The sequence below is a fragment of the Hesperophylax consimilis genome, chromosome 4 (assembly GCF_061612785.1).
Source record: "Hesperophylax consimilis isolate HC1 chromosome 4, BYU_Hcon_1.0, whole genome shotgun sequence".
NCBI lineage: Eukaryota > Metazoa > Arthropoda > Insecta > Trichoptera > Limnephilidae > Hesperophylax > Hesperophylax consimilis.
Window position 1 is genome coordinate 26,894,382 of NC_142839.1, and position 20,105 is coordinate 26,914,486.

A 20,105-nucleotide genomic window follows, 5' to 3' on the forward strand; every position below is an offset into this window, starting at 1 on the left:
CCGGTTAAACGGATTTTTCAGGCCATTAACGAATGAACTGATAGGTTTTCTGATAAAATTTTAGTAAAATACCAACGTATTGTCACGATGTCGGAACACGTGTGCATAAAAGCCCTAACATTTTCGCGTTTCGTCATTATCAAACACAGATGCATGAACACGTGTTCCGATAATATTACGAATTTACTAAAATTTTATAAGTAAACAGCCTGCAATCCCGTTTTAAACCGGATTACGAATAATTTGAAGAGATTTAAAGACAGATTATACCAAATTTTCTTTGATTTCTCCACCAGAATTGAAATCCAATTATCTCAGATTGCCATTTTTTAACATGTCATGCGTCGTGTTTCAGCGCCCTTGAGGTGATTTCTCACGAAAACGGCGCTATATAAATTAGCCAAAAATTATTATTGTCTAAGACTAGAGGTGTGAACTGCTCATGGTGTACACAAACGCGTCTTTAGCGATTTTCTGAGAATTCTCGATTAGTAAAACAGTGAAGTGAATCAAAATTTCATTAGTCGTTTCCATTGTCCAACTGTAGACTAGGCTTTTATTAGATTAGAGAAATGAAAATATTTTTCAGGTTTTTTCCGTTTTCTTAACAATAACATTTCTCATTGGGCACCTTCTGCCAAACAAAGCCCTAATTGGGCGAGTTCCTAAAATACAAATGAGTTTTTAAACCCCTGTTCTCTACGTACAAAAGTAAGGAAAAGCCACAAGTATTTTTGTATGCAAATACATTATTATGTTTTCGACCTTACAGTTGAGGAATTCTGAAAATCAGGCCCAGATGTTGAATACAAAATTGATCAACACGGAAAACCAAAGCATATTTTAGTAATTACTAGCCGACGTGTACCTGGCGATGCTCGATTTTTCTCTACTGTCTATAAATATAATATAATATGCATAAACCTTTCGGAAGAAAATTTTCTAAATGATAGTGAAAATCAAAATCCGTTGCGTAGTTTAGAAAAACTAAGCGCAAAATAGAGAGAGGCGACTTATTTTAGCCTCCATCTCCAAATTCCAATTGTATGTACAATCTTTCTTAGTATGCTAAATACAAAAAAAATCGGCCTTCAGGGAACCAAGGGTGAGCGGAGAGGTGAGATGAGGCCCTCTTACAGAAGTGGACCCTTCCCTTATTGGACCTTCGGGAAATTAAGGTGAGTCTTCCGTCGTGGGGCTTTTGGGAACCAAAGGGGAGTAGTGAGGGAGTGGTGAGGGAGTGGTGAGGGAGTGGTGAGGGAGTGGTGACTGATGAAGCCACCTCTGTGAACTCTTCCCTTATGGGGCCTTCAGGGAACCAAAGTGGAGTGTACTTTTTCCGTCGTGGGACCTTCACGAAACCAAGAAGGAGTGGAGAGGTGAGATGAGGCCCACTTACAGAAGTGGATCCTTCCTTTATTGGACGTTCAGGAAATTAATGGGTCGTTGGGTCTTCCGTCGCGGGGCCTTTAGGAACCAAGGAGGAGTGGAGAGATAAGAAGAGGCACACTTACAGAAGTGGATCCTTCCTTTATTGGACGTTCAGGAAATTAATGGGTCGTTGGGTCTTCCGTCGCGGGGCCTTTAGGAACCAAGGAGGAGTGGAGAGATGAGAAGAGGCCCACTTACAGAAGTGGATCCTTCCTTTATTGGACGTTCAGGAAATTAATGGGTCGTTGGGTCTTCCGTCGCGGGGCCTTTAGGAACCAAGGAGGAGTGGAGAGATGAGAAGAGGCCCACTTACAGAAGTGGATCCTTCCTTTATTGGACGTTCAGGAAATTAATGGGTCGTTGGGTCTTCCGTCGCGGGGCCTTTAGGAACCAAGGAGGAGTGGAGAGATGAGAAGAGGCCCACTTACAGAAGTGGATCCTTCCTTTATTGGACGTTCAGGAAATTAATGGGTCGTTGGGTCTTCCGTCGCGGGGCCTTTAGGAACCAAGGAGGAGTGGAGAGATGAGAAGAGGCCCACTTACAGAAGTGGATCCTTCCTTTATTGGACGTTCAGGAAATTATTGGGTCGTTGGGTCTTCCGTCGCGGGTCCTTTAGGAACCAAGGAGGAGTGGAGAGATGAGAAGAGGCCCACTTACAGAAGTGGATCCTTCCTTTATTGGACGTTCAGGAAATTAATGGGTCGTTGGGTCTTCCGTCGCGGGGCCTTTAGGAACCAAGGAGGAGTGGAGAGGTGAGATGAGGCCCACTTACAGAAGTGGATCCTTCCTTTATTGGACGTTCAGGAAATTAATGGGTCGTTGGGTCTTCCGTCGCGGGGCCTTTAGGAACCAAGGAGGAGTGGAGAGATGAGAAGAGGCCCACTTACAGAAGTGGATCCTTCCTTTATTGGACGTTCAGGAAATTAATGGGTCGTTGGGTCTTCCGTCGCGGGGCCTTTAGGAACCAAGGAGGAGTGGAGAGATGAGAAGAGGCCCACTTACAGAAGTGGATCCTTCCTTTATTGGACGTTCAGGAAATTAATGGGTCGTTGGGTCTTCCGTCGCGGGGCCTTTAGGAACCAAGGAGGAGTGGAGAGGTGAGATGAGGCCCACTTACAGAAGTGGATCCTTCCTTTATTGGACGTTCAGGAAATTAATGGGTCGTTGGGTCTTCCGTCGCGGGGTCTTTAGGAACCAAGGAGGAGTGGAGAGATGAGAAGAGGCCCACTTACAGAAGTGGATCCTTCCTTTATTGGACGTTCAGGAAATTAATGGGTCGTTGGGTCTTCCGTCGCGGGGCCTTTAGGAACCAAGGAGGAGTGGAGAGATGAGAAGAGGCCCACTTACAGAAGTGGATCCTTCCTTTATTGGACGTTCAGGAAATTAATGGGTCGTTGGGTCTTCCGTCGCGGGGCCTTTAGGAACCAAGGAGGAGTGGAGAGATGAGAAGAGGCCCACTTACAGAAGTGGATCCTTCCTTTATTGGACGTTCAGGAAATTAATGGGTCGTTGGGTCTTCCGTCGCGGGGCCTTTAGGAACCAAGGAGGAGTGGAGAGATGAGAAGAGGCCCACTTACAGAAGTGGATCCTTCCTTTATTGGACGTTCAGGAAATTAATGGGTCGTTGGGTCTTCCGTCGCGGGGCCTTTAGGAACCAAGGAGGAGTGGAGAGATGAGAAGAGGCCCACTTACAGAAGTGGATCCTTCCCTTATTGGACGTTCAGGAAATTAAGGGGTCGTTGGGTCTTCCGTCGCGGGGCCTTTGGCAACCAAGGAGGAGTGGAGAGGAGCGATGAGGCCACCTCCATGAACTCTTCCCTTGTGGGGCCTTCAGGGAACCAAGGGGAGTGGATTTTCCTTAGTGGGACCTTTACGGTTCCAAGGATGAGTGGAGAGGAGAAATGAGGCTCTTTTTCCTCATTGGGGCATTCAGGGAACCAAAGGGGAGTGGACTTGTCCGTCGTGGCACCTTCACGGAACCAAAGAGGAGTGGAGAGTAGAGATGAGGCCCTCTTCCTTCTTGAGGCATACAGGAAATCAAGCTCTTATCCAATGACAACCCTGGTGATCTTTATAAAAGTTAAGACCGGATTACTGTTAAAGGAATGAGGTATAATAGAAGACAGTACTACAGGCCTACGACTTAAGTGCTCATGGAAACTATATAGAAACCACCTCCGCTCTATAAATAATAATATTTTTAGATGTCAAATTCATTAAGAATCTAATCAAATTATCTTGAACGAAGTTTTACTTTTTGTAAAATATTTCTAGAGTGCTAAATGCAAATTATTGTATGAAATGAGTAAGATTTAGGACGGGTTGTTTTACAGAGTTTGAACAACTCATCAAATATCTAGTTAATATCCTGTGAAAGTCATATTCAAGTTATGTTACTATCCAAGTACTGTGAAACATCCGGCCCAAGATAAAATAACGACAGAAGTTGAAAAGAACTTTCACAGATCTCGAATTTTAACTTAAAATTTGATGAATTGTTCAAATTCTTTGAAACAACCTGTTCTAAGAAAAGGACGCTTATATTTTTTGGGCATGTGGAGCGAATGAACGAATGAGCGAATGAGAGACGCTGTATGAATGTGAATGAGGCAAAGAGTATACACCAAGACTGAGTTGTTTGGCGGTCCGTCCTCTCGCCTACCCCTACGGAGTAACGGCGTGATGGTTAATTAGTTAGTTAGTGACTTACATTTTCTATTTTTACTACCCGAATTGGTCAGTGATTTTAAAAACAACATGAAATATTACAACATTTTTCGGCCGTTAAAATTTAATGTCAAAGCTGTGCAAATTTTATGAAGCTAGAGCTCACGCATCGTCAAAAATTTTCAATGCTTCAGAAAACAAATGTTTGCTTTAAAGATAAGATTTCAGTGTAATTTAATAATTTTTATTCCGAATGCATCCTCTTCAAATAATAAACTTTGTGTATTATCTTTCATGCAAAATGATGTTTGTTTTAGACAAGTTTAGATAGCATGTGACTTATCTACTGCCAATTTAATAGAATCCCCTCACCCAGAACCTCGAGACTAAACACTGAATTTGCATATTTCTTGTGCCTACGAACAACACATCCGTACTTGCAGCCTCTACGCGGCGGCCCCCTCTACGATATTCTCTCTACGACCTTTCTCGTGCCTCGCTACGCCTGTCATAAACATACGACTTATTTATCATACGAAACGTGATTGAGTAAATTCAAATTTTAAACGAAACACGTGAACATTTTTAATAATTTCGCATTTTTTCCACATTTCTCTTTCAAACCTACCGCCATCACAACTCTGAACTAACTCCTTGCTTCATTCACATTCATACATTGTCTCTTACATAATCTCCTGTTATTCTAAACCTTGACATAACCCCACTCAAGTATTTGGTTTATTTGACCGTTGCATATCTACCTGGGGCGTCCCCGATTTCTTCTACCCTTCACTTCTTAACCCTTGAGACGTTGTTGATTTGCACGGATCGAACCTTCTACAAGCTTCCATTTTTTCAAAGACAATAACAAGCACTATTTCGTTCTCTTTCTGACATAAAAGAAATAATTAATTTTTAGAGGAGAGGAAGAGAGATATATGCATTTTAATAATGTGCGGTAGTTCTGGGACAAATATGGTCTTAGGAGAGTATAATGCGCGCACGGCATTTGGGACTGTTTGGGTCTTAGAAGGTCCCAAGGGTTAAACACCTCCTATATTCATACGCTATATACGACCAAATCATCTAAGCTTCCCTTTCTATTATCCATTACTCTAACATCAGAGTTGTGTGGTGGCGATAGTTATACTTATAGGTCTAGCATAGACGAGAGTAATTAACTAAATAAAGAAAGGAGAACTAGAAGTTAGTAAGGTTGACCCAATCATATTATTATCATTTATCATACACAGTAACAATATCACACTGATGGGGTATTTCACCATCTCTAAGTTACTGTCAATTAGCGCTACTCGTCTTGTAGTGTATGTTATCTGTTTTACCACAGTTGAGTAACGCTACCCGTCAGTGAAATGCATGTATGACGATTAAAGTTAATTAACAATCATACCGGTTAGTAGCCGAGTTTACAAATGCGTCCGGTTCGGGCGATTGATTGAATTCAATCGAATGGAAATTGAAATTGGGAAATCTTCCGCTTATAATGATAGTACCTAGTATGTGTTTTCGAAATCTTTTCAGGTTATTCGTAACCTCTTTTGTATTTTTTATATAAATAAATAAGTTAAACAGCGGGGGTGGACCCTTACTTTATATAATTACGGTCTTACAAAAAAAACTATTCACAACTGTTAAAATGTGATTTTATCCCGTACTGTACAAAGACTGTACAATTTCTATATAGAATTATTACTAGTTAAAAATGTCTTTAACTTACTGATTTTTGATTTAAAACATGTTTTTATTAATAATTTCTATTATATTGACCAATTCACTATTATTTATTCAATATATTTATTAATATTTGCGTTATTTTTCGTCAGTTTGAACACATTAATATTATCACGTTATGCATACAGTTTCATGTTATCATAAAAAGTGAGGTTGTTTTGGTCTTTTTTTTTAATTGACTTTTACCGCGTGAATTTAATGAAACTTCCATGAAAGTGATTTTTTTAATAACATAAATGTCTTATGCATGTGTAGGTAAACACAAATACCAAAAATGGATTGTAATGTCAGATTTATTGGTTATTCTCTGGGAATTATTACTATAATTTTTAATTGGATGAACGAGATAAAAAAAATGAAGTGACAGTTTTCTTGCAAACTCCTTAAAAAAAGGACTGTGTTTTTTGAATTGTGATATCTCTGAAATTTTGTTTTGATCATTAATTTTTTGGTAAGATTTTTTTTCAAAGTTTAAACTAAAATATTGCGCTTTTTTAATAACAAAGTATATTTCAAATACAAAAATCTAAATGTCAATTTTATTTCGTTTCTAAAATGGTATTTGTTTTTACGACTTCAAAATGAAAGAAATATACAGAACGATTAAAAATCTTTGGAATAATTCAATGAGAAATTATTTCAAGTTTACAAAGATAAACAACCTTATTTCACTGAATAAGCAATGTATATATCTTATGTATTTTTCCATGAAATATTTTATGTCAGTTTCTACTTTACTTTTTAATTAGTAAGATTTTCACACACACGGTCGTTTATCAATGGAATAAAATTTTCACCACCAGACCATTAACACACCAGATTATTATAAATGGTTAATGTCTTATATTCTAATCGGAGAAGACTTTAAAGTAGTGCATTAAATTACTTCATCCCTTTATAGAGTAAAATATTTTGCGTATTCGCTTTGTCCTTTTATGGTAGCCTGATTTCATTGCACGTCCTTGTGTTATCTTTATCTATAAATGTCCTTGTTGTATATAATTTAATTTTAAAAGTATTTTAACAAGAGGTTTTTTATTATTATGTGCATAAATATCATCGCGTTCATGGTCTGTTTCACTGCTAGCTAATTTAATTCTTTTTTACATTTTAGATACTTTTGAAAATCTATTTCTCCTATGTATTGTTCTCATTGTGTTATGAAATACTTTATTTCATATAAATAAAAAATATCTATATTTCACCTTTTCTATGTTGCCCCGTCATCATATAAATAACCTATTATAAGACATTTTTTTTATTAAAATATATATAATTTTTCGTAATACATTTTCATGTTTATTTATAGCCCAAATTAATTATTAATCACGAAAAAATGCGTTGAAACGGTCTACGTTTATCTCTAAAGAGGAATACATTTCAGAGAAGCTTTGGAGTATTCTCGAATGAAAATGTATCCATTAAGGGGAGCTTTCGAAAACACAATTTCCATTTGGCCACTCTCCTCCTGCGGCAGGTAGCGGCTCCTTATGCAAATGGCCCTGGCAGAAAGCTCGCATTTAACCACCTACCTTCCCCTCCAACCTCGGAGAGATCTACGCTCTACAGTTCTGGAATCAAGCAACTGTAGATATTTCATGAGCCTAATTTATTTCAGTTCTCCCACTTTCGGCATAACTCACATACTAATATACATACTCCCATATTCAGCACAATTATGTGCTAATTTATTTCTGCACCATCCCATTCTTTTAACTATTGATTTTTAGCACTCATATTTGGTACAGTTCATTATTTCAGCGGTCTCTGTACAGCTCCCATTCTAATAGATTTCAGACTTATACTCGGTACAAATCCGTGCTAATTTATGTCTGCACTGTCATAATATTTGGTATAATTAGAGTATTCATTTATTTTGGTAGTCGTATTCGGTACAGCTCACACACTTAATTATTTTAGAAATATAATATTCGGTACAGCTCACACACTATAATTATCTCAGCACTATAATATTCGGAACAATTTCCAGTTTAATATTTTTCAGAAATAAAATGTTCGCTACTATTAACATACAAATATGCCCCAATAATCTCTTATTCGTTAAAACTTCTTTAATAATTTATTTTGGCACTCATATTCGGTACAGCTCACACACTTAATTATTTCAGCACTATAATATTCGGTACAATTCCATTTTTATATTTTTCAGGAATATAATATTCGATACCACTCACATACAAATATGCCCCAGTAATCTCTTATTCGGAAAAACTACTCAAAATCACCTCCAAAAGTAAGTGAACTTTACCCCAGGACACTCCATATATATTTTTAGCATCATATTCAGGTCAATTCTCCTAACACATATGCGGTACATCTCCCATGCTAGTATATTTCAATATTATATTATTCAGTACAACACCCATACTCATATTTCAGCTTTCAGCACCGCTAATAGATATATCGTCAATATCTTTAAATTTGAAGTACCAATTAATAAGATATGTTTCTGTAACCACAAGTGTTTTTTTTTTTGATTAATAAACTTATAACCAGTCATTCTTGTGTTGCGTTTAATTTGATAGCCGTAAAAATATTGAGGCACAATATTTCTCACTACCCAAGGTTTCTGATTATATGATGTTATAAACATAATGTGGTAAACGCTACACATTAAATCGATAGTTTTGTTCGTGACCAGAAATTTGAAAAAACACAGGATTGGTTAGAAAAGGTATTTTTTGAAGGTTATAATAAAAATAAAATTCTACATTTGCATCGAGGTTTACAACACTATTATTTTTAATAGAGGGTTCGAATACAAACATTTATCATATTTATATTATTTTCTTGTAACACAGAGTTCATAAGCTCTGAACTTTATTGCATGCAAATGAGCGCGTTTGACAAAAAGTTACAACTTTGTTACCAATGTCAAAAAGAAGAAATTCAAGGCTCTTGTTCTTGCTTATTTGTTGGCACGATTTATTTATACATTTGCAAAATAACTTGACGTGGCAATCTTGAAAATATACACACATTGAAAGAGCAAAGTTTGAAACGGTTCGAGTTCAGTTTGTTTTGTGTTTTGTGACTGCCTGCAAAAAATTGATAAGAAATCTTACAATTATTTACCGAATTAATAGCCATTTAATGGGCAAAACCAACGTTTAGTGGCACGGTTGTTGCTGAATTTACTGAAAGTTTTAATGGTTATTTTGGGAATTTTCTACTGAAATTAATTTCATAATTGAGTGAAATATTACAGCTAGCGCATTAAGGTGGTTCGTTAGATATGTATAGCCGTATTGATCAATAATGATGCAATGTTGCAGCCATCATTTGCACCATTAATGTGTCCGAAGCTTTTATAACCATCGCTCTTTGTAACCAATCATTATTTATTACATGAAAACTGAAGCATTAAAAAAACAATATTTCTTATAGTACATGTGAAAGGAAAAGCCGAGTTTGCTGAAACTGAGTCATATCCACGCATTACAACATAGAGTATTCGAGATAGGCACTTTCAATATGAAACCTTACGAAGACTGTGTATATCTCAGTGAATCCATAGATATGTGCGTGAAGGTAGAAGACAGGTGAGTCGATAAATCAGGTTTTCTGAAAAGTAGGTATGCAAAATCGTTCCAAAGTAAAGTTTAATGTAAGGGAAAAAAGGTGATTAAAACTATACAGAATTTTATTAAAGCAAACGTCAGAAATATTCGGTATTTGAAAATCGCCGCAAGTAAAAGTAGAACATTTTTTTTAATTGATTGACTCAAACAAAACAAATTGTAAATAATTAAATAAATCAGTAGATTAATTTATGAAATAATTTATGTTTTATTTTTGGAATACGTTTTTCCGTTTTTACGTTAACTTCACACAGGAGACCCTGAAAAAAATAATTTTAAGGGCCTATGTCATCTTTGGGTATGCTGTGCGGAAGAGTCTTTTCGTGAAAATGGAGGAGCGAACCTGGTTCTTGAAAAGACCCATGTTGTAGGAGGAAGGAAACGCGGAGGCCGGTAAATCATTCCATAGCCTAGAGTTGTTGAACTTAAAAACGAGTCGTACAAACGACCCGTTCTCACGTGACAAATGTCGACTGCATACAAATATTTAGGACGGGTTGTTTCGGAGAATTTGAACAATTCATCAAATTTCAACGTTCATTTTCAGGTTCTGTGAAAGATTTTTTAAGTTCTGTTTTTATTTCAGTTTTGTCAAGCAACTAGCCTACAATGATATAATAACAGAACTTGAATAGGACTTTCACAGAACCCGAAAATGAACGTAGACATTTGATGAATTGTACAAATTCTCCGAAACAACCCGTCCTTAGTGCTCGTTTGGCGATAGTTTCTCGGAGTATCCTCCACTGAAATAACGGTAGAACTATTTATCAATAAATGATATTTCAATAGTGAAATATGATATAATTTAAATATGGTAAACACGTAGAGGTGTATGTGGTATTTTGGTAGCTAACGCCAGCAATTAATAACAAAACAAACATTTCCCGCCTCAAGTGGTACTCCGAAGTCCCATTTGTAGACCTCACGATATAATATAGGGGAGACCGAGGGGTTTTGAAACAAAGGTGAGTTGAAACAGTACCGATTTCTCCAAACTTAAAACCGTTGGCGAATTGGCAACGTCGCTTTTCAACCGTTTACCTCCGCCTGCTGGCTCGTCAGTTCGCTTCGGTGCCGATAGTCGAGCGGTTGTGGAGTTGTGCGTGCCGTGTCTCAAAAATCGTCAAAAGTAAGTTTTTAACGTTTTTTTACGATGCCTATATTTTGATAATGGTTTTGTATTTGGGTTTAAGTTATATGTGTTTTGAAAGCTCATTAACTAACGATTTATTTCATATGTTTGGTACAATTGATTTTTGTGTATTTGCTTCTTGATTGTGGATTAAATAAAAAATAGGAGGTTTTTTCGTACTGAGGAGATTTGAAACAGACTGTTTCAACTCTCCTCGTTTTCAATTTTATTTGTTTATTATTTTACGGGCACAAAATAAAATGCTTTTTTTAGTTGGTTTAATTTGTTTCAGAATGCCTACTTTTTTATAAAAAAAGACTGACAGAGGTATGACGAGTCTCGAAATATATGATCTCGCAGCAGAAGAAGTAACTTTGCGACAGAAAAGTCTCCGTGACGCGGCTTCGAGTTACAACCTGAACGATACTCTACAGGTATATTAAAAAAAACTGCTTATGAAGCTAAGGAAATGGCCACTGCTCCAACGGTCGGATATCCCGAAAAGACCGTTTTTTTAATCTTCAATTTACCGGCTACTCCTCCTCAGATCAGCTACGAAACAGAAGACGTACCCAAGTCTGCAGAAAACTCTGATAAGAATTAACCTGATCTGGCGATATCTGAAGTAATGCTTAATACTATCACGATGCCTTCAACCACTGAAGATATAATACCTGTAGCATCTACATCACGAGATACTTCAGTTACTGTGACAGCAATTCCATTCTCACCTGAAACTCTTAGACCCTTGCCAAAAGCTCCACCAAGGAAAGGAAATCAAACAAACAGACGCAAAGTAAAGTCTTAACCGACACTCCCGTAAAGGATGAACTAGCTGCAATCGAAGCAGCTAGAACGGCTAAGAAAAAGGTGAAAAAACCTAGCTTTAAAGAAACAAAAAGATCAAAACCAGGCACTCAAATTAAAAAAGTCAAGGTTGTCAAGAAACAAAGAGGAAACGAAGACAGTGCAGAAGAAGAAGAATCCCTTTGCTTTTGTTGTTTAGAGCCATATTCAAATAGCAGAGCCAAAGAAAAGTGGGTGCAATGTCTGGAATGCAGCAACTGGGCTCATGAAGTTTGCACTAGTGGGGAACTTTCTTATGTTTGCCACAACTGCTTTTCAGACTGACGTTTTTTTATTTTCAAAATATTTTTATTTTTCTCAGTTTGTTTTGTACCTACTTGAAAAGTTTAATTTTAATAAATACCTTTAAATTATATCATCATTTTTATTTTACAGCCCTTAATACTTCTCAAAAATCATATGTTTCAACTCTCCTCGACCCCTGTTTCATCTTACCTCGGTATGAGGGGAGTTGAAACAAGTTGACTTGTTACGGTTAAGTCGATTTTTAACCACAATATTTAACGCTTACAATTTCTTTATGTTAGTCATTCGCAAGTGTAAAGAATGACCTGTCGATTGGTACTAATATCATACGATTTCTGTCTATAGTATTTGGTGTATGAAACAAAATGTGAAAATTGTTTCAACTCCCCTCGGTCTCCCCTACTTTATTCACATGACCTATCTTATTTAGTGTATTTATGACCTTACTTGAAATACCATAAAATTCCTTCTATTTTGATATCCATCTATCGTGAGGCCGGTTGCTCCCGGACGATTGCAAAGACGACAGTCTAAATATTGGAACCAAGGGATGTATTAACTCGTAAATCGCTTAAGGATCAATATAATATTACGATACCCTTAGATGAGAAATTGCCGAAGGATGCTGGGCCTAAAAGGGTTGCCGGATTGATTAGGGTTGGCTACAAAAATAATTCACTAAATCATCCGTGTGAAATACCTTTTTATAATACAAGAAATAAAAATGTCATTATCTGTGCTTCTATATTGTAAATTATCTGTTCTTCTATGTATATGTACGTGATTGCCACGAAAAGTTGATGGAATGCATTGTCATTGTCATTGTCATTGTCATTGTCATTGTCATTGTCATTGTCATTGTCATTGTCATTGTCATTGTCATTGTCATTGTCATTGTCATTGTCATTGTCATTGTCATTGTCATTGTCATTGTCATTGTCATTGTCATTGTCATTGTCATTGTCATTGTCATTGTCATTGTCATTGTCATTGTCATTGTCATTGTCATTGTCATTGTCACCGAGTCTATCCGCCGAGTTCCAGCTAGATTAGATATCGCGAAATGGGTTAATTTCCGCTTCCAAGATTTGCATTCATTCACTGCCGAAAACAAAAGTCAAATTCAAAGAGATGTATTTATAAATAAGATTAGTATTCGTTTATACACTGTTTTTATGTCAAAAAAAGAAACATTCAAAACAAACATTTTGGCGACCTTAAAATTTTTTTACAGTATAATTTTTTTTCTTTCAACGAAGATATTGAGAACTGAAAAAGCGTTGACTTGAAAATTTTATACAGAAAAGCCCAAAATTTACGAAATCAAATCTAAAATTTTTACATTAATCTCCCACAGGAGGCCCTGAGGAAAATAATTTCCTCCAGGGCATGTGTCATATTTGGGGATGCTGTGGGGGTCTTTTTAAGGAAAAGAAGAAGTGGAAATTCTGAGAAGGAAAAAGGTATGAGGGGTGGGTAAGAATCTAAGGATCACTGTATGCAGGAGTGACGTACGAATCTGCTCTCGCTGCGGCACAAAGCAATGGGTCGAGAGATCAGTTGGAGAGGTGAAAAAGTCTCTCTAAACACGCCTGCTCGCTTTTTACAATTACATTTGTATATACTTTTTACCAATTGAACCTAAGTTTGAGATATTACACACGCAATAGGTACTTTTCACGATTTTCGGTAATTTAAAACCTTACCTGTTTGTATATCGCATAAATGTGTATTTTCATGATTTCAATACCCCTTTCCACGTAAGTCACACAATCGATGGCAAAAAGGGTCCGAATGAATCACCGGGCACAAGCCCAAGTATAAAATATGAATTTTTCTATTTGTTTTCGCATGCACAATGCAAATTTCTCTCGCTGGTTTTGATATCACAAAAGGGATTTGGTTTTTACAATATGAAAAGGTTCTCGTGTTGGTTCGGGCCCGTGCTAGGAGCCGTCCCAGTTCGATAATGCCACATTCACATGCCACCAGCCACCAGCCACAAGCCTACCCCTCCCTCTGTTGGCGTGCAATGGCTACACTCACGCACTAAATAACCTTTATCGGATTTTGCGAAAATGTCCTTTGTTTTTACTGTAACTTTCTCCAAAGTGTATTTAGGGCTGCTTTTCAAACAGGTCATTTTATTAATAACAAAGTTATTTATTCAGATTACTTTTATTGACTGAGCGTAGCCCTGTTTGAACTCAACCTTTTTTGAATTTCGTCTATCTGTAAATTGGTTTGCCCGATCCGTTTCCGTTTCAAGATTATTTCAAGTAAAGATTCATTTTTCGAATGTGAAATTGTGGGGTTTTTTTGGATTTTTCATCGTCATTTTTTCAATATTATGGTACCTAACTGTCTGAACAAAGTTTGAAAAAGGGAATAACATTGAGATAGTAATTTTTTTTGGACAAAATTTGTATTATTATTTATTTACACAAAATATATAGATTATAATTAAGTAGGTACTTGAATAGGTCCTACTTACAAATCTTATGATTTCAGAAGAAATATTGTTTTCGATTTATAAAATTAGAAACATACTTGTTTTGGACCCGAGGTCTACTGGTTTCAAAACTATGAAAATAAAATTGTGAAAAGTACTATAATAATTCATGGCTCAAACAAACTATATGCTTAAGGGCTTTAAAAAATCAACAGTGATAAATATTTTTTCGAATAGGTTTGCTTTCGTTCGAATAAGTTACTAATGCTTCTTTCAAAAATTATATTCACAATTCGTGATTTTTCCTTGATTCGATTATATTTTCAGAACTTTGAAATGCTTGGATCTCTTCGAAAAGGTTAAGAAAAATAACTAAGGTTTGTTTTTAAATGCCAAGTTTCATGCTCTTAAAATTTACTAGCTAATCTTTATTCCGGTTGCTTTAGTTTCAGAAAATGAAACAGTTACTTTTTGTTTGGATCATTTTCAATGCACCGTTTATTATCACTTTCTAACATTTTACATTAATACTTTCTAATATTTTACATTGATACTTTCTAATATATTATATTTTACATTACAATTTGCTTTTGAGTTTTAGTTTTACATAAAATAATTGAATACCTTTAATCAGCCTAATAATAAAACTACTTTGTCATTGGGCTGATTATTTTTATGCGAATACTTTTGGTGTTTTTAATAAAAATTTCTTCAAAACACAAAAAATTTTAATCATTTAGTAATGTGAAAAGAAATATAACCGAAATAATATTTTCACGTCTTAGAACTGTCATAATGCGCCGTTAATTATCATGAAAATACTCTTTTTAATTAAATCTATTTGAATTTTACTTTTTTTTTCGATAATGAATGAATGAATGAAAAACTTCGAAGTGGAAATTAACCCATTTCCCGATATCCGATCTAGATGAAAATCGACAGATATACTCTTTGTCAATAATAATGCATTCTATCAACTTTTGGTGACAAATACACTCACACACGCAGATATATACGCATTAATATACAGAATAAATGTCGGTCCTACCCAATCGGGAATTGGTTCAGTTGTTAGCGCGGTTGACTCCAGCCCCTGGGGAGGAAGAATCAATCATCAGTCAAACAAAAAATAAATCGAAATCAGCTACTTACTACCCGGCCTAATTATATAAAATAAATGTATTATACACTTTAAAATACTTGTGAGAAATTGGATCTGTTTAAACGGTTCAAGAAATGCTCGTGCACCCAAACAACATTTTTCCGAGTTACGATATTGTCAAAACAAGCGTTGAAAGTAGATATATTTGGCATTACAGAATTTATTTTAGAACTAGCTAACTGTCACCGAATAATTAAATTCCCACTAATTATTATAAAAATATTATTTCGGTTATAACGTTATACGAGTAAGTACCATTCTTACATAATAATTATTACTAGCAGTTAAAAACCCGCTCCGCGGGTTTTTTTCTGCTAGGCCCTGCGGGCGGCTCTTGGTTGGGCTTCGCACATTTTAAGTGATATTAACAACAGTTACATTTAATAGATAGATATTAGGACATTCACAGAGAGAGGGTCAGTATATATAGTTAAAACACGGAACAGGAAGGAGTTAATGTATAATAACATGCTAAATTTACGCATAATAAGAATGACAGTTGTTTAAATAAATGAAATTTTACGTATTTGTGATGGATTATTTCAAATCAAACACTATTATTGACTACTTGTCTACAACTGATATGAACTGTTATCTTAGGTACCTAATATAATTAGCTCATAAGAGACTTGCAGTGCTTAAATATGTGTTACAACCGTCAATGTCTATAAGTTGAATCAATATCGTTTAGTTTGTCACAATTAAAGATAGTTATAACCAAGTTGACTTACAGTGGGTTGCCATATTAATAGGGACAGTTTCAATATTTCGCGATTTCTTTTACAAAGGTAGAACCAATAGAAAATTTGAAGTCAGAACTAAAGAATATCGCAGGGCTTTAAATGGAAATAGTGAATCTGAGTTTGCAAATCATCTTTTGAATAATGATCACACTTTCGATAAAAAATTCAGGTCTTAAAATACTTCACTCAGGATATAAAGCATCGCAAATAAATAATTTTGAAATTTTAGAAATGAGAAAACATGTTAATATAAAATCAGATGTAATTAATAAACAAAAAAAATATATTTATTGTTTTGGTGTTTAATTCGTAGAACTCCATTTAATTTTTTAAATAAATCAAATTTAATAATGTTGTAATAATTATTAAGTTCTGCAAGTATTACTGTTATTTTTACAGTTTTTAATGTGATAGCTGTTTCGGCTTTTGAGGCCATTATCAAACTGTGGATATGTCCACACGGCGACGACTTATTTATATGATTTTATTTATCCCCACCCATTTAAATTTCTATAATGGTCAAAAATGATTCATTAAGAATTGGAATAACCAAAATATTTTTGGTTATTCCAATTCTTTCAAATCCACTGAATTTGCAAATAATGTTTAGCAACCTGTGTTTTTTCCTTGATTGATTGACATTTTTAATACAATAATCCACTGAATTTGCAAATAACATTTAGCAACCTGTGTTTTTTCTTTCATTGGTTTACAACTTTTTCAGAAATTGGATCTCTTCAAACAAAAGAAAAACATCCAAAATAAAGTTTTTCGTAACAGCTTTTACAATATTACAAGTAAATAAATAAAATACATTTTATAAAGTATAGATAATTTTTAACGCAATAACCGTATTCACCCGTTCAATAACAATGTTTGGAAATTACACTAGATGGATTAACCCTAATTAACAAAGTAATTCACAATATAAAAGTGATATTATGTAATGACTACAGGCATCAACACGACGTTATAACCATTGATAGAGTTAATATAGGCTAATGAAGTTTCATGTATTACTTTCTAACTTCTCTGTACTTTTTTATGTGAAACATCTTTTGGCGCGTCTTGGACGACCCTCTTGCACGGTACTGCGCTGCATTCGGTCAGCCTCATGATTGGTCAGCTCTTTCAAGGGCCGCCAAAACTCTGTGCGGTATATTTGCTTCTATTCTTACTTAAATCGGCAAAGGATCTATTCTAAATGATGACTAATTTTCAATTTGTAATTTCCGCGTATTTTATTTTATTCATTTATAGTTTGTTTGTATATACCTATATTATATAGATGTCACCTGTGACAGGTAAAATATAGTTTTTTTTTTTAAACAGCTCTCTGTCGGACTAACATGTTTTTTTTAATAGCGCAATCCTTTGGACGTAAAAGTAAGACGCGCTATTGATTTTCTATCTTCACAGACAGACTGAACCACAGGAACGCTTGGCGGGGTACAGCTAGTAATAAAATAATTGTTTTACTATCAAAATAAAATTACTTGTTTACTTTCATTTTCACTTTCTTCAATAAAATCAATTTCGACGTTTCACATCTGCCAGACGTCCCGTGATGGCTATTTGTTTTTTTTTTATATTTCTTGGCATTCTTTGCTCGAAAAAAACTCGTTCGCAATCACCTGACTAGCCTTTGTGTATACTATATACTGAGTATATATGTGTATGTATAATTTGTGTGTATATTGGGGAGAGGAAATAAGGGTGATCAAGTAGCAACATCTAGCAAAACGTCGGTTTGGGAAATCAATTCAGCTATACATTTTATTTTGGAGGTTTTTTGTAACAATATGAACAACATTTTGTAACAATGTAACAGTTGTTTGGACATACTGGCAAAAGAAGAATTCGGTTACATTTTTGAAAAAATTAATGTACGTAATTATTATGTCTTTGTTAGCAAAAATATATATATATGAATAATAATCATGTACATGTGATTATTTTGGTAGTCTTTCATATCTTTAATTAAAAAAAAAGGATTAGTTCATTTAAAAGGGTGGGTACATTTTACATGTGCATTTATAATAGCTTACTTACTTTACTCGGTTTTGCCAGAGGTTTGGAATGGAAAATATGAAACAAACAATTTGGCGTCCTGTTTTATTCTTGACAAATTAAGTATTTAATATGTCCGTAACTAATGATAGAAATAACGTTGAAAACTGCTGAAAATAGTAAAATATATTTTTTTTTTACTTTCTCTTGCATATGTTAGAGTCAGTAATATTGTTTGAAATCATCTATTTATATTAATTATTATGTTTAATATTTTTATAAATAACGTATTAATATTCTTTATACGACCAAGGTAGTTTATATTGTGATCCTAGTATTTTATGCGCTGCTATTATTATACGTTATATAATGATCTTCCTTTTTCTGAAACACAACACAGAGGATCCTGTTGCTCGGAAAAAGCCAGGCCACTAAATAAACCTGGTGGTAGCAGAAAATAGCGGCGGAATATTTCGTCATATTACTTTTATATATCTACGTGAATCTCGCGAATCTTCTAGTGAGAAACACCTGATGTACACGTACAGGCAGTTTGTACGCACTGAAAAGTTTTTCAGTAAATTGTAACGCACTGAACTGAAGAACACACTTTTTGTCTTATGAATATTTGTGGTATCTCTTTATGTTAGTTTTTTTTTTATACTTTCTTTGTTCGGGGGTTGCTTCAATTAACCATTTAGTAGGTAAAGGTGTAGACAATATTTGAACAATATTAATAAACTATTTTCTCTTACTCTTAGTTTAATGTTTATCTTTAGTGTTAATTTCTATGTTCTTAATGTCAAAGGGAGTAGATAATATGTTATATTTATTAGCTTATCAAAATCTTTATTCGAATGATAGATGATATAAAATGCTTTCAGTATATTATAAGAAACTTCTGAACATTCTTTGACATCATTTTCTTGTTTTTCTCTTCTCCCCTATCTTCGCGAGAGAAAACATAGATTTATGTGTTTTCGGCAATCCTCATATTCGCGAATATCCCAGTCATTTATGACTTTACAGGTAGTATGGGAAAATAAGTCAAAGTTTTCCCAACTTGGGTTTTTGGGGTGGAAAATAGTAATAAAATGAAGACTTACCGGATTATTTCATGATGTATCTTGTTTTCCCATTCCTTCCCTAGTATCCTGGTATCCTGGGACCGCCGAGGCTGGAGCCTAAGAAGTGTATCTACAGAACCACCTCACGTTATAAAGCAACAATTATATAGTATGTGGAGCATGCAAGTGAGTACTTTTATAGTTTATTCTAAAACGTGAATAATGTCTCCATCGTCCGCATACAACGCCGATTTGATTACTCCCGCTTCGAAATCGTTAGTTTTGACATTCGTATAATTGAAGTTTTTGAACGATGTTTACAACCAATGTTCACTCGAAACACTCGGAGAGGGCGCTAGGCGAACCGCCCGGGAGACATTTTGAGGTTCGGGATGGATCAAATTATTTTAAGCGGCCACAATGTCGCTTCGCGCGCTGCCATCATGATTTAGATCGATCCACTCCCGGGGAGATCGATTCCAACATGTTCTGACACTGATGACACTGACTGGGGATGTTCGATTGGGGAGACTGACGCTCCTTTGTCGACGACTGAGAGGACACTGGCCGCGTGCGAGCGGAGAGCGTAGAGCGGAGAGCGGAGCGGCGCGGCGCGGCACGGCGCTTCAATGGCGGCCTGTGGCGGCGGCGGGTGCGCGCGCACCTGACCCCGTGCCTCCTTACGTCAGCGCTCGATACGGGGGGTGGCCATGAAAAGTTTATATGGGTTGCCTGTAGCCTGTCAACCTTTAGCGGGCGAGATGGCAGGCAGCGGCGCCGAGAGGACGCCCGGTGCCCGGTGCCCGGTGCTCGTGCTCCGCGCTCCGTGCTCCGTGCTCCGTGCTCCGTGCTCCGTGCTCTGTGCTCCGTGCACACTGCACACCGAGGCGCTACGTCCAGGGATTCCAGCCAGTCCGGTTTCCGTCCATGCGAGCTACGGATTCACTGATTCCAAGCTTCATTTTACAGA

At 35.9% G+C, this 20,105-nt stretch overlaps 1 protein-coding gene across 1 annotated transcript in view; it reads right to left on the minus strand.

Moving 5' to 3' along the window:
• Positions 1–19,680, minus strand: part of LOC149424476 (whirlin-like) — a 309,865-nt gene extending 290,185 nt beyond the window's left edge. The window contains exon 1 of the mRNA XM_089631069.1: positions 19,175–19,680. The gene's annotated coding sequence lies outside the window, so the exon portion shown is untranslated. The remainder of the gene's footprint in view (positions 1–19,174) is intronic.
• Positions 19,681–20,105: the final 425 nt, after the last annotated feature.